This window comes from Lepidochelys olivacea (genome assembly GCF_965140295.1).
Source record: "Lepidochelys olivacea isolate rLepOli2 genome assembly, chromosome: 1".
Classification (NCBI taxonomy): domain Eukaryota; kingdom Metazoa; phylum Chordata; order Testudines; family Cheloniidae; genus Lepidochelys; species Lepidochelys olivacea.
In genome coordinates, this window is record NC_140411.1 from 351,448,914 (window position 1) to 351,461,804 (window position 12,891).

Sequence of the window (12,891 nt, forward strand, 5' to 3'; positions counted from 1 at the left end):
TACGATTCGGTTAGGTGCCACATTAACTGTCACACAATTCTTTAACATCCCTATAGTGTCCTCCTATATAACCGTTAAGTAAACTCATTCATAGGTACTGGGCAAAAAGCATGGACTGAATAGAATCGTAATAGAAATATGGGCACTGCAATGACTTTATGGCATGAAACATATTCAGAAAGACATAAAATTGCTTTTCTGATTATAAAATACTAATCGTGGTGGTTGGTTTCCCATCGCCCCTCAGTGAGACTCTGGCTAGAATAGCAGCCACCTCTCTCAATGACACAACACAGAACAAAAGGGACTCAGAAGTAAATAAAGAATGAATTTACTGCAGAGGTGGATTATCTAGCAATTAAATTACCTGCACACACTTTCTCTGCCCTTTATAGGAGGGGTACAGGCATTTGGCGGGGCTAGGTTGTAAGATTTCTGGGGTTTGCCTTTTGCATTGTCATTTTAGGTTTCTAAGAAGAGTATGGATTATTGTTTGCTCCCTTGTACAATATTCTGGTTAGCTTCTACCTGATCATTTCTCCTGCTGAATCCTGCCAAGCGAATTGCGATTACGCCCCTTTCAAGGTGAAGGATTACAGCAGCATGGCGGAAGCTATGTTGTGACAGCTGAGAAGAGGCATCCTGCATCTTGGCCGGGGCTTAGACGAGATGAGCCTTGCGATGCCTTTTAACCCCCTGGGTCGATGACCTTTGACTTCTGGCCAAGTGAGGCCCCTCCCACCAAAGTGTGGAGACAGAAGAAGGTACCTGGCTGTGGTGATTGTGAAATGGGATCGTGCTGTGCTTCAGTGTGTGCCAATGCCCTGGTCACGGTGGCGAGATGGGCACAGAGAAGGGTGTGAGGAACAGACTGGCTGGGTCACAGCCCTGAATGCAACAAGCACAGGTCACAGTGGACATGCGTCTTTGCCAGTGGATACCCCACCAGCAGCCCCAATGCTGCTCTGCACCCACTGGTCTCTTCACCTGGACAGTCAATGGCCTGTATTTTTAGCTGACTTGGCACAAGTGAAAATTGTCCCGAGCCCAAAATTAGAGGCCTGTTAGAAGAGAAGCCCGGGTGTGCCCAGCATCATGGGCCAGGCCGTGCTGCAGGTGTCGGCTCCCTGGCGTGTGAGTGTACCTTGCTGGCCATATAATGGAGCGTGATCCCAGTGAGTCTCAGGGAGGCTCCTTACCCTGTTCTCTGGAACAAGGATTGAATCAGGCTGGGGCAGCAACAAGGAAGGGCAGGGCCCAGTCACAGGACCACACAGCTAAAGGAGGGAGATACCCCGCCCTCCAATTTTACAACTTGGCCCCCTTCTGCCTCTGCCTCCAGCTGTTTCATCCCCCTGCCCCATGCAGTCAGTTACCGCCCCCTGCTCAGACCATGCCCATCCCCCACAGTTTGCCCCCCTTAACCATTTTAATTGCCAGCCAGCGCAGCAGCATCAGCAGATGTTACTGAGCAATGAGCACGCTCACGAGGAGCCAAGCAGTGCTCAGCACCCAGCCTGTCAGCCGCCCCATTAGCATCCTAGTGCCAGGGAGTCTGCAATTGCCTGGGGCCCTGGGCCCGCGATCCTTCTGGGCAGAGGGGGCTCTGAGCCCCCTGGCCTCCATCTGGACACTGCTGGCCCAATCCTGTGAGGGGAGGCCACTACACTTGACCTACTTCCTTTCACTCTCCGCCATCCCTCCCCTTGACCCATCAGCAAACCAGATCTAGGCAGCCCTTTGAGATGGCATTGGTGACCCAAGTGGAGGTCCAATGTTAGGACAAGTATTATTCACCACAGGGTAAGATTCACCCCTGAGAAAAAGGGCCATCACAAAGGCCCATGATCCACTTAACACCCTGTTAAGACCCAGTTTGAAAGTTTAAAATTGGGTTAAAGTTGTTCATTGCCATTGTACCATCCCCCAGCCAAAGGGTGAATTTCAGACTTAAGGTCTTGACAAGAAATACTCTGGAGGCAATGGAATGATTCCCAGTAACTTCAAAGGGACTTGGGTCTGACCCGTTGAGAATGTAGACGAATGGCTCCCTCCTTCCTGGAAGGTTTAGAATGAACTGCCCCATGCCCCTAACACGACCAGCAGGAATTGAAAGGACCAAACTGGATTCCTTTCATGACACCCACTTGTGCTACTGATGCCGCTCAGAATCACCTTGACCTTCATTATAATGGCAGCACCAATAAAGTCGACGGAATGGTACGAGGAATGCACTTGGCCGGTACCATCTGAAGATGAAAGAAAGATGAAGAGTGCAATGTGCATGTCACGCCCTCTGAGGCTCAGATCAACCTAATAATCACAACCCCTGAGGAAAACAGCTGCATTCAAAGGAGGATTGTGCAAGGCAATCAAGTTTTTTGGTAACTAATTAGGACCGCCTCCACAAATGGCATAGCAGATCCTCCAGGCAGTCCTAGGAATCGTATAAAAATGTTCACCACTCAGGGCTCTTCTAAACACTTCTCCAGACTTCATCTCCTCGGTGAACTGCATAAGTCCAATTCCACTCAATCGCTTTCGAACTCTAGAGATCATAGACAGTAGGAGCTATTTTAAGGTAAGCCTGAATCTTGCATTGACTCACTGCGATATTTATTAGGGATCAGGGTGTTCTTCCATAATTACCTTGTGTAGTGATTCAGTTACACGAGCTGGTGGATATATGATTTAAAACTAATACGGGGACTTTGGGAGCAAAATGTGCAATTGGAAAACACATTTCCTATTAATTGGAAATAGATTTAGGGCACTGAACTCTTTTCAGTAACTTTAGAAACTCATTTAGCCATTTTTCACTTAGTCATATTAGGAAGAAACTTTCCCAGGTTAGTCCAGAAAGGACCAATTCAGTGGTCTTTTACTTTCTTCTCAAGCAGCTGTTACTCCTCACTCTTCGAGACAGGAGAATGGATTAAGCTGACAAGTGGTGAGATCCAGTGTAGCAATTCTTGTGTTCTTCTCAGGCGAAATACCCATTGAAGGTGCTTCTCCTCAGATGATGTAATTTAGTGTCACTCCATGAAAGTCAGTGGACCTGAACCCCAGCTGAGGAGCTTGTCCGTCGTGATTTGTTTGGAGAAAAGTAAAGTTTTCTGTTCATTCATCAGCAAGTATTGTTGACTCACAAGCTTTGGAAACTCAAAGAACTACACTGCGATACCAGACTCAACTGGTTTGTATGCAGAGGTTAAATCCTCAAATGAAAGCAAGTGATCACCATGATCCCAACAGTGTTCTCTTTGAGAAATGTCTAAAATGGACACAGAATCCCAGGTGTCCAGCATAGAAATAGTGACACTTATTCCAGTCTATGTTTTTCAGACAAAGCCATTGAGAGGGGCTCTAGGGGATCGGTTGGGAGGGAAGTTTAGTGCGAGTGGACAGGAGGTGTAGAAAGAGGATATAGAAAGAAATACATGGCCATGAACACCGGGACTAAGGCCCCTCTTTCTTTCTCTCTTGAGCCACATTGAGCTTTGAAGCCTTTCTTCCACCAGCCCTTGTATCTTCTCTTTACTCTAATCCCGGTTGTGTGTTTCAGGTTTACCTCCATTCCACAAAGATGACTTTCTCCAGCCTCTGCTATCCAGACTGTGGAGTGGCCCGACCCAGTCCAGTCACTGGCAGCTGCAACGAGCCGTGCATTAGGCAATGCCCTGACTCCGAAGTGGTGATCAGACCCTCACCGGTTGTTGTGACCCTCCCAGGACCAATTCTCAGCAATTTTCCTCAGCACACTGGAGTGGGAGCCATAGGAGCACCTGTGGTCGGACCCGGTTTTGGGGGCTCATTGGGTCATGGGGGATTGTACGGCTATGGAGGCCATTCTGGAGGATGGTATGGTTTAGGGGGATACGGTGGTTACGGTGGCCGTTACGGTTATGGGGGATTAGGTGGTTACCTGGGCGGTTATGGTTATGGGGGATTATGTGGTTCCGGGATATCTCACCATAGATACCTCAGTGGAAGCTGTGGGCCATGCTAAAACCAGCAGGAATATTTGTGGAAGAAGGAAGAACCAGGAACTGAACAGGAAGATCCAGATTCACCCCTGACCTTTTGGGCATGGCTTTCAGAAGTGCTGTGCAAACAGGCTCCAAGTGAGCTTTGTGGGAGCTGTGTGTGCTCAGCACCTTGGTCTGATAGCCCTGCTGCATTTCTAACGTTACGCTTTATGACTCTCCTGGCAATGCTTTCCCAGCCATGTGCTGATCCTCTTAGTCACATGTGGACTCATTCTGAATAACACACAGGCTGTTTACACTAACTCTGCAGTTTAAAGGAAATAGGGGCCTTAAGAGAGGCATCAGTTACATTTATTATCATTTTAAGTCCCTTGAGCGTGGGAAAAATAGACCTTGCTGTGAAGGAGAATTAGACCCTGTCTGTTTTATCCTTTCCATCAATACGTATCCTTAGATTCTCGCTTTGACCTTCTCTGCACAGATGTTTATTTAACAAGCTGCATAGTCCTCTGCTTCTGTTTTGCTTTTCTCACATCCCACTGACTGAGGTTATAAAAGGAACTGAAAATAGTTGCAATGGGGACTTGTTTGTCAACCTCTGCAGCCGCAACAACAAAAAAGCACATCTTGTGTGAAATACGTCCCATTGAGGTGGGTGATGGTTCACAGCCTTTCTTGAAAAACTGAAAATATGTTCTTTCTGCTCTAGTATTTTTCCCGTACCTGTGTATTGCAAATGTCACTCGCATTAAAAACTCTGATGCATCATAATATCCGTCTTCTGGTTCTCCTTGTTCCTCCCTCCTTCTTTAAACATTGCCCTGGACACAATTCATCCCTGAAGAGCCAGCAGCATCAGGCACTTCTCAAGAGGTGACTTTTTGAAGCCCTGGAGTGATAGGAGAATTCAGCCTTTGAAGTAGTTTACAGCATTATGTGGGGCTTCTGTACCAGGGTGGAGCTCCAACTTCCATTACCTGTTTTAACAAAGGAAAGTTAACTCTACCCCAAACTCCTTGAATAGCAGAGCAAATTTCAGGACAGGATTCCTTTCCTTCTAGAGCACTTTGAATGTCTGGCTCTTCACTAGAAAGCTCTTCCCAGTGCACTCCACAAATCACCCTCCCTGTTCTATGGAGCTTGCTTCCCCAGCGTTTGGGTGCTTCAGTAGGGATTATTCATACAGATAAATGCTGGGAAAAATTTACTAACCTCACTGTTTGTTATGGATGCTTTATGTGGAGTCCTCAAACCAAATCAAAATTCATTTCCATCACTATTGCTCCTCCAGGTGCTAAGGATGAATGTTTAAACCAATGTATCTCTGGCAAGTCATTTGAAAGCATTTTGAATAATAAACTCTCCAAAAGAGGCTCTGCTGAAACATCATTATGGAGTCAGCAGCTCTTGTTTAGAATAATTCTCCTTTTCCAGGACGGTCTTCTCTTCTCCTCTGATGGGACCTCCAGTGACATGTAGCAAGTAGCATCCATCTCGGAAGCAGTATTTTATGACAACCTAGTGAGAGGGGTACATTCAACCGGCTCTGCTCCTTGACACCAACTTTGCACTCACTTTGCAATGCTGGAGATGAGCTGACAAAATTTAGGACAATGGGGAAAAATTGTTCAGCTTGACATTGACGTTTTGGATTTCATTGCACAACTAAAACTTCTTCTGACTCTTTGTCCACATCTACTGGCCACCAGCAAGGTCCACTTATGTTGTTAAAAAAGGTAAATTTTATTAATAAAAAAAGAAGAAAATACATCTGGGAATTTAGGCTTTTGCTAGATTAGAAAAAAAACAACCACAGGGATTAAGCATCAAGAATAGCTTTCTTGAGGTCCAGCTTAAAGGTTAGAAGCAAAACAAAAGCACTTGGGGTTAGCACAGAGGCATCCAAAAGCCAAAAAGAAATAAAAGGGATAAACCTAATCTCCTCTTCCTAGACATTTCCTGATCTAATTACATATCTGGGGTTTTAGATGAATAGTTTCTAGATAAGATACTGATGATTTTTCATACCTGGCCCAAGCTTCTCACAGCATAACTGCCCCCTGTCTGCCTGTCCCTGAGAACAACAACAGACAGACAAAGGGGGAGTCTTGTTTCAATTTAAAAAAGTTCTAGCCTTCCCATTGGCTCTTTTGGCCCACTCACTTCCCTTTACCTATGCAAGGCAGTGAGCCATTTAACCCTTTCCAGGTAGAGCCATTAGAGAACAGCTTCTAAGAGGGATGTTACAGCTACTGGCTGGCTGGGTGTCCATAAAAGGGAGCTACACCCACCCCCATTCATTTATCACAGCTTGGGATTTCCAGTCCATTTAGAAAAAATATCACATAGAACATGGCTGAGATAGCATTAACAGTGCTAGTTTCCTTGTTAGGCTGTAACCTTTACTGGCAAACGAGTTCAGTCCAGAATCACAAGGCGTGGCTTTGGTTTGGAAACTTCAGCGAGTCACCAACACTTGCTGAGGAAATAACAAAGGCAGAATTTTTAGATACAGGCAAAACACAACCCCCACCTCCTCCCCCAGTGTGAATCTGCACTGCCCCACTGGCTTTGCGGGAGCTGCACTAAATTAGGCCCGACGAGGATCTGCCCCGAGAATTACTCCTGCGCATGAGAAGGTAGCAGTTGCCAGGCTGGAAGAGACGAGTGGCCCATCTAAGGCCGTATCCTGTTGTTAGACCATATTAAAGAAGTTCTGTATTAAAATCACAAATGAGTTTGATTCCCCATAGTTTAAATTCCAGGGTATTACTAATTAAGAGGGTTTTTGGTACTGTTTCTCTCCCTCTAGGTGTGAAACTTGCAAGCTGCTAATTGCGTTAGGACATTCTAAGACAGAGTCTGTTCTCAAAGCAATTCTTTGTAATAACAACTATTCACACAGAGAGAGACTCAAAGCAATACTCTGTAACAACAGAAACAGCACCCAGAGACTCCCCGCCCTTTTGTTGTATTAACAATTGTGATTAAAATAGAGATAGATGCTGTATGTGGATGGATGCTTGGTGTGGATAATAACTGAATGATCAGGGAGGTGCCAGCCTAAGAATCAAGTGTCCATCGACTGAAGAAGGCGTCAAGTGGAAATAACTAGAGGACCCCCAGAGGGCAGACTGGAATCCACCCAACAGCCTCAAGGATGGGAGAACCAAAGAACAAGATAACATCTGGTAGCACGGAGCCGTCAGGAATGTGCCATCTGCTGATTGATTCAGCAACAGCATGATGAAGCAATTCCCATAGACTGGCCTAGGAAGAAATTCCTATAAAAATGGACTCTAGAAAGTGAGACCTTTGGGGTCTGATTCTGCAAACCAACTTCGAGGAGCATCAGATGTGCATCTGACAAGGCCCTGCTCCCTCCTCATGTCCAGGCCACCTGGCCAGTGGCTTGGCATGAGCAACTCTAAGGCTGGTAACTATGATAACAACCTTGCAGGACCTGTGTGTGTTTGTATGAATGAATGTGTGAATAAATATGAGATTGAATGGAATGTTATAGCTATAACTAACTGCTTACTAGGATTCTTTCTGTATTCACAATAAATGTGGTATTTTGCCTTTTCCCCTTTAATAAGATCCTGCTGGTTTTTATTTTATTGGTATAACACTGTCTCAGTGAGTGTCACTCACCAGCACCTTCAGAAGAAAGCAGAGGAACGATGAATTAGTCCTTTATAGAGGAAACTGAGGAAATTTCTTCCTAAATCCTGAATTAAAAACTGGAGATGAGATTTTTCAGAGCTCCCTAAGGGATCTGAATACCCAAGTTCCAACTAAAATCAACAGGATCTACTGTCCCTAATGCATGTATTGCTCTGAAAAACCAAGCACTCATTTCTGAAGCATGAAGAAACCAACGCCTGCAACTCGATAATGGAAAAACAACTGAAAAACCCTAAACCCTTCCCATTGTTATGAATCACAGAGTGTCTGTGCAAGAGTCAATCCTAAATTAAAAGATCCCTAGCACATCGTCTGAATGGCTAGGGAGAAAGTGAGTCAAATAGGACTTTTTTAAAAAAGAAAAGGAGTACTTGTGGCACCTTAGAGACTAACCAATTTATTTGAGCATAAGCTTTCGTGAACTACAGCTCACTTCATCGGATGCATACTGTGGAAAGTATAGAAGATCTTTTTATACACACAAAGCATGAAAAAATGATCTTCTATACTTTCCACAGTATGCATCCCATGAAGTGAGCTGTAGCTCACGAAAGCTTATGCTCAAATAAATTGGTTAGTCTCTAAGGTGCCACAAGTCCTCCTTTTCTTTTTGCGAATACAGACTAACATGGCTGTTACTCTGAAACAGGACTTTTTTAGTTCACACAGGAGAATAAGTGAAAGTGGTTAAAAGACTCCTGAGCCATGAGCATTTTCAGACAGTTTTTTAGACTGCTTGGAGGACTCGAGAGGCCCTTTGTTCCTGAAGGTCTAATTCGATCCAGACCAAATCTAGATAACTTCTTCCATTGGTTTAATATTTTTCCACTGTTTTTCACAGTCAGTTTGTTCTTGACTCCACATGGTCTGATGTGCACATTACACCCTACCGCTCTTTCCTCTGCAAACTTGAGCTACAGGAGAATTCCCCGTAACTGTCCTCTTTAGAGGGCAGCTAAACCTGGTGAGGAAAATACCTGTTTGTGGTGCTTTAAAAGGGCCGGCATTTCGTGCTTTGGAGTTGGATTTAACCCTCCCTGAACTCAGTGCTTTCCAGGGGATTCCCTGCCCTGCTCTCCCTGATGAAATCCGTTAAAGAGACACTGAAGGTTTCTTCATCAGCACAATAAATCAAATATACTGCCCTCTTCCTTTCAGAGTAAGTTTTAATATATTGATGTGCACGGTTTGCACCGTTCCGTGGCTGCTGGGCTTCCGTATAACATATGTGACGGCATATGATATAAGTCTCCCCAGAGCCTCAAATGAAATCTAAGGGTCCCCAACCTGCTTCCCATACAGGAGATCAAAGGGGGCAAAGCCAGTAGATTCTAGGGGAACACTTCTGTCTGCATTTAGCAAATAGTGAACTAAAACGTCCCAATCATTCTCATGCCAGGATACGTACGTTCTTAGCATAGCTTTTAAAGTTCCATTAAATCTTTCCGCAAACCCATTCGTTTGTGTGTGACAGGAAGCAGCTTTTATATGCTTTGCTCTACATCATTCCCGTAGCTTTTGAAAGACTACAGACATGGAATTTGCACCACAGTCTGTCAGGATTTCTCTGGGAAAAACTAATCTGCTAAAAATGGTGAATAAAGCTGTAACCACTGGTTAGCCTATTCCAGAGCTTAACTACCCTTAGAGCTTTTTTCCTAATATCTAACCTAAACTTCCCTTGCAGCAGATCAAGCCCATTTCTTCTTGTCCCACCTTCAGTGGACATGGAGAACAACCGATCACCGTCCTCTTTCTAACAGCCTGTAGCAGATGTGAACGCTGTTCTCAGTTCCTCACTCAGTCTTCTTTTCCCTAGACTAAATGTAACCCAAACAGGGCCAGTTCCAGCGTTTATGCCACCCCAAGCGGAAAAAAAAACCCAAAACTTGCTTCTGAACGGGGAGGCGGAGGGATGATGCAACCAAAGAAGAGTCGCGTCCTTGCCGCCTAATTGCCGCCGGCACGAAACACGCTGTGATGGAGCGGCTGCCAAATTCCCACCGCCGCCGAGGGCGGATTGCCGCCCCAGAGCCCGACATCCTGCCGCCCCTTTACATTGACCACCCCAAAGGGCAATTGCTTGGTTCGCTGGTGCCTGGAGCTGGCCCTGAACCCACATCGCTAACAGGGAGATATCTCTTTCAGAGCTCTACGGTGGGGGCAGGAGTGGATAGGAGTGAGTTGTGTCTGGGTCATTTTTGCTAGGCAGATTTAGCACTCCCCATCCAGAAGCTTCTGGAATTGCGTATGGTAGTTTTGGGTCTGCTCCAAAAGCTTCCCTCTTGCTGGGGTCTGACTCCATGAGGGAAGGGGTCAGGGCAGCTGCTTTGCGCCCAGCCCTGGGCTCTGTGCGGGCTGGGAGAAGGTCGGCCACAGGAGCAGGAAGCAGCCTGTTTGCCCGAACTTGGAAGCATTTTGCAGCAGGTCGGTGATAGTGTACAACCCTCCAATAGGGAAGCCTGGGGAATGTTAATTACAGGGGAAAGTGTGTGGGGGGGGTTAATTTCTTTTATTTTAGTGGTGTACTTTGAATGTTGTTTGATTTTAGCCAAACGGTTTTAATTAAATTGTCTCAACAAGTGAGAGTCACCAACCTTTCTGTAAATGTGATCGTATTCTCAATTTTGCAATTTTTTGTAACAGAGCTGGGCTTTTGAAAATCAATTTACTTCACGGGGTGGTGGGTTGAGCAATTCTCTGACTGGCTAAGCGTGATTTCAGCAGAGGAGGAGGAAGAGTCTGCACAGATTCCAACTGAAGATTCCTGCAGGAAAGTGGAGGGAAGATGTTGCTTTTGACTCTGCAGATTGTCTAGATTTAGTGATCAGAGACTTTTACCTGAGACTCCAGTATATTCAAGCTAAGCTTTTGGGAACTCTGGGTTTCTTCTCACTGTATCTGTGGGGACTGAGCTGTTTAGAATTAATTTGTTTTCTTTATTAATCTATAACTGTGAAGATAATATCTGTGGATTATAAAATAGCCATGTTATCTTTCTTTATCGTAAGATTGATCATGTTGGTACTTAATTCAGTTTTATCCCTTTTGTTCTTTGGGGGGTCTTGAATATGGGGAGGTTGATCCTGTTCATTCCTTGCTCAAAATCCTTAGAGACTGAACTCTGGGTCTCCAGCTGCTTTTCTAAGGGATTTGGGGGGTATTTCAGCCTTGGAGAGGGCAATGAAGTGAACTCTAGCCCAGGAGAATACCCAACGCCCAAATGCCGCAGCCGCCTCCACTGACAAGAGCGCCCTCCGGCGCCCTGCACGCTGGCCCCACCTGGATCCAGAGGCACTGCCCAGAGCCCCCAAGGAGGCTGCACAGTGCATGGTGCTGATCAGTGCTGGAGGCACCAGTGCAAACACCAAGGTCGCACATCTCGCTGCCCTTGGCAACAGCTGTTCAGGAGTGTTACTGATGATAATGGAGTATTCAGGCAAGTGTATTTGCATGGGATAGAATTTTGGGTCTTGTTTGCTCATTTCAGTTGCTGAGATCTTTATAGTCTTACCAATATGTGTCAACAAAGAACAAAGACACTGTGTGTTACATCTGCCCACAAGCAGATGGCAGGGGGGAAAAGGGGGGAAGAGAGAGAGCTAAAGTGTTGCTGGGTGTGGTGGGAGTGTAATATACAAGTGTACACCTGAAGGACACAAACTCCTCTCCTGAGATAAGGTCAAGCAGCCAGTCTGGAGGGGGATGGGCATAGGAAACACTAAAAGGCCAAAGAAATGCCTGACCAAAGCACGACCTCACTCCTTACCCCTCCCCTAGGATACAAAAAATGTGCTAGCAAATCCCCCAGACCCAACACTTACCATAAATTGTAAGAGGTGGGACCAAGGGCATGCACTACAGGTATAATGATTCCTATGAGGAACTGGGACGCTGGGAAAAAAGGCTTTTCCCGCACACAGAGCTATTTAATCCCAATCAACATCATATTGCCTGCACTTCAGACTTCTGGTCTTCTGCTCTCCATCTGCGTGATAGGAACCAGGGAAAGGGGGAAGGGAAAGCTCTTAACAAGCAACAACAGCTGGATACTGCAAGGAGGGACTGCTGCTTTCCCCACCCCCAATCCCTGCCCATGCTTCGGAGGTTGTCAGGGCTGCAAAAAGCTCCCTGGGTGGCCTCATTTCAGAAATGCATTTTAAAGATCCAGTCAACTGTTCATGATTCCTCGCCTCCGAATATTTGGGGCTGTTTGGTTTTTCATTCAAAAAAGCTTTGCATTTCCCTTTCATTAACAAACATTGCTTTGTAAAGGATGCTGAGCCAGGGTAAATCTGGGCAAGGGTGAATTTTGCACTTAAAATTATTCTAATGCTGACTGAAAAGCTTTGTCGAAGAAGGGGCTTGCAGAATGCAGATTTGCAATTAATCCAGTCTCATCCCACAGCAATCTGGCCATTGAAAACAGTCTCCTTAACTCTGTCTATCTTGTGCTTCTTCCTTTTCTTTCTTAGTTGAAGTCTCTCAGAAGAGCCAGTTTTCTTGGCTGCTCATGGGTGGAAATGCAGTACCTGATGTTTGCCATTGATTTCACTGTATATTAGATCAGAGTAGCAGGAGGTGGAGTTGCAGAGTATGCACAGAAAGATACATTCCTAACAAGGTTTTCTCTAATCCAGTCTGGGTAAAGTGCCTTCCTTCAATCTGAAATTGATGGAACTGTTCTCCTTTAAACTGGCTCAGCATCTACCCTTAAACATTTTTATACATATATATAAGGGAAATGCAAAGGTACATTGAACAAAAATCAAAGAACCCCAATTTCAGAGGCTAGGACTCATGAACTGAGCACTGGAATGATATCTGAGACCTTGACATGCATTTTTAAAGTGAAGCTAATCATAGAATCATAGAATATCAGGGTTGGAAGGGATCTCAGGAGGTCATCTAGTGCAACCCCCTGCTCAAAGCAAGACTGATCCCCGACTAAATCATCCCAGCCAGGGCTTTGTCAAGCCTGACCTTAAAAACTTCTAGGGAAGGAGATTCCACCACCTCCCTAGGTAACGCATTCCAGTGTTTCACCACCCACCTAGTGAAAAAGTTTTTCCTAATATCCAACCTAAATCTCCCCCACTGCAACTTGAGACCATTAGTCCTTGTTCTGTCATCTGTTACCACTGAGAACAGTCTAGAGCCATCCTCTTTGGAACCCCCTTTCAGGTAGTTGAAAGCAGCTATTAAATCCCCCCTC

General features: G+C 45.5%; 1 pseudogene across 2 annotated transcripts; it reads left to right on the forward strand.

Annotated features, from left to right (window-relative positions):
• Window positions 1-2,470: 2,470 nt before the first annotated feature.
• Window positions 2,471-4,760, forward strand: LOC311532451 (feather keratin pseudogene; annotated as a pseudogene). Of its 2 annotated transcripts, none has more exons than XR_014714580.1 (2): window positions 2,471-2,581; window positions 3,566-4,760. The product of XR_014714580.1 is annotated as a feather keratin pseudogene (transcript). The 2 variants fall into 2 exon arrangements; XR_014714591.1 differs by lacking the exon at window positions 2,471-2,581 and adding an exon at window positions 3,033-3,106.
• The last annotated feature ends 8,131 nt before the right edge of the window (window positions 4,761-12,891 follow it).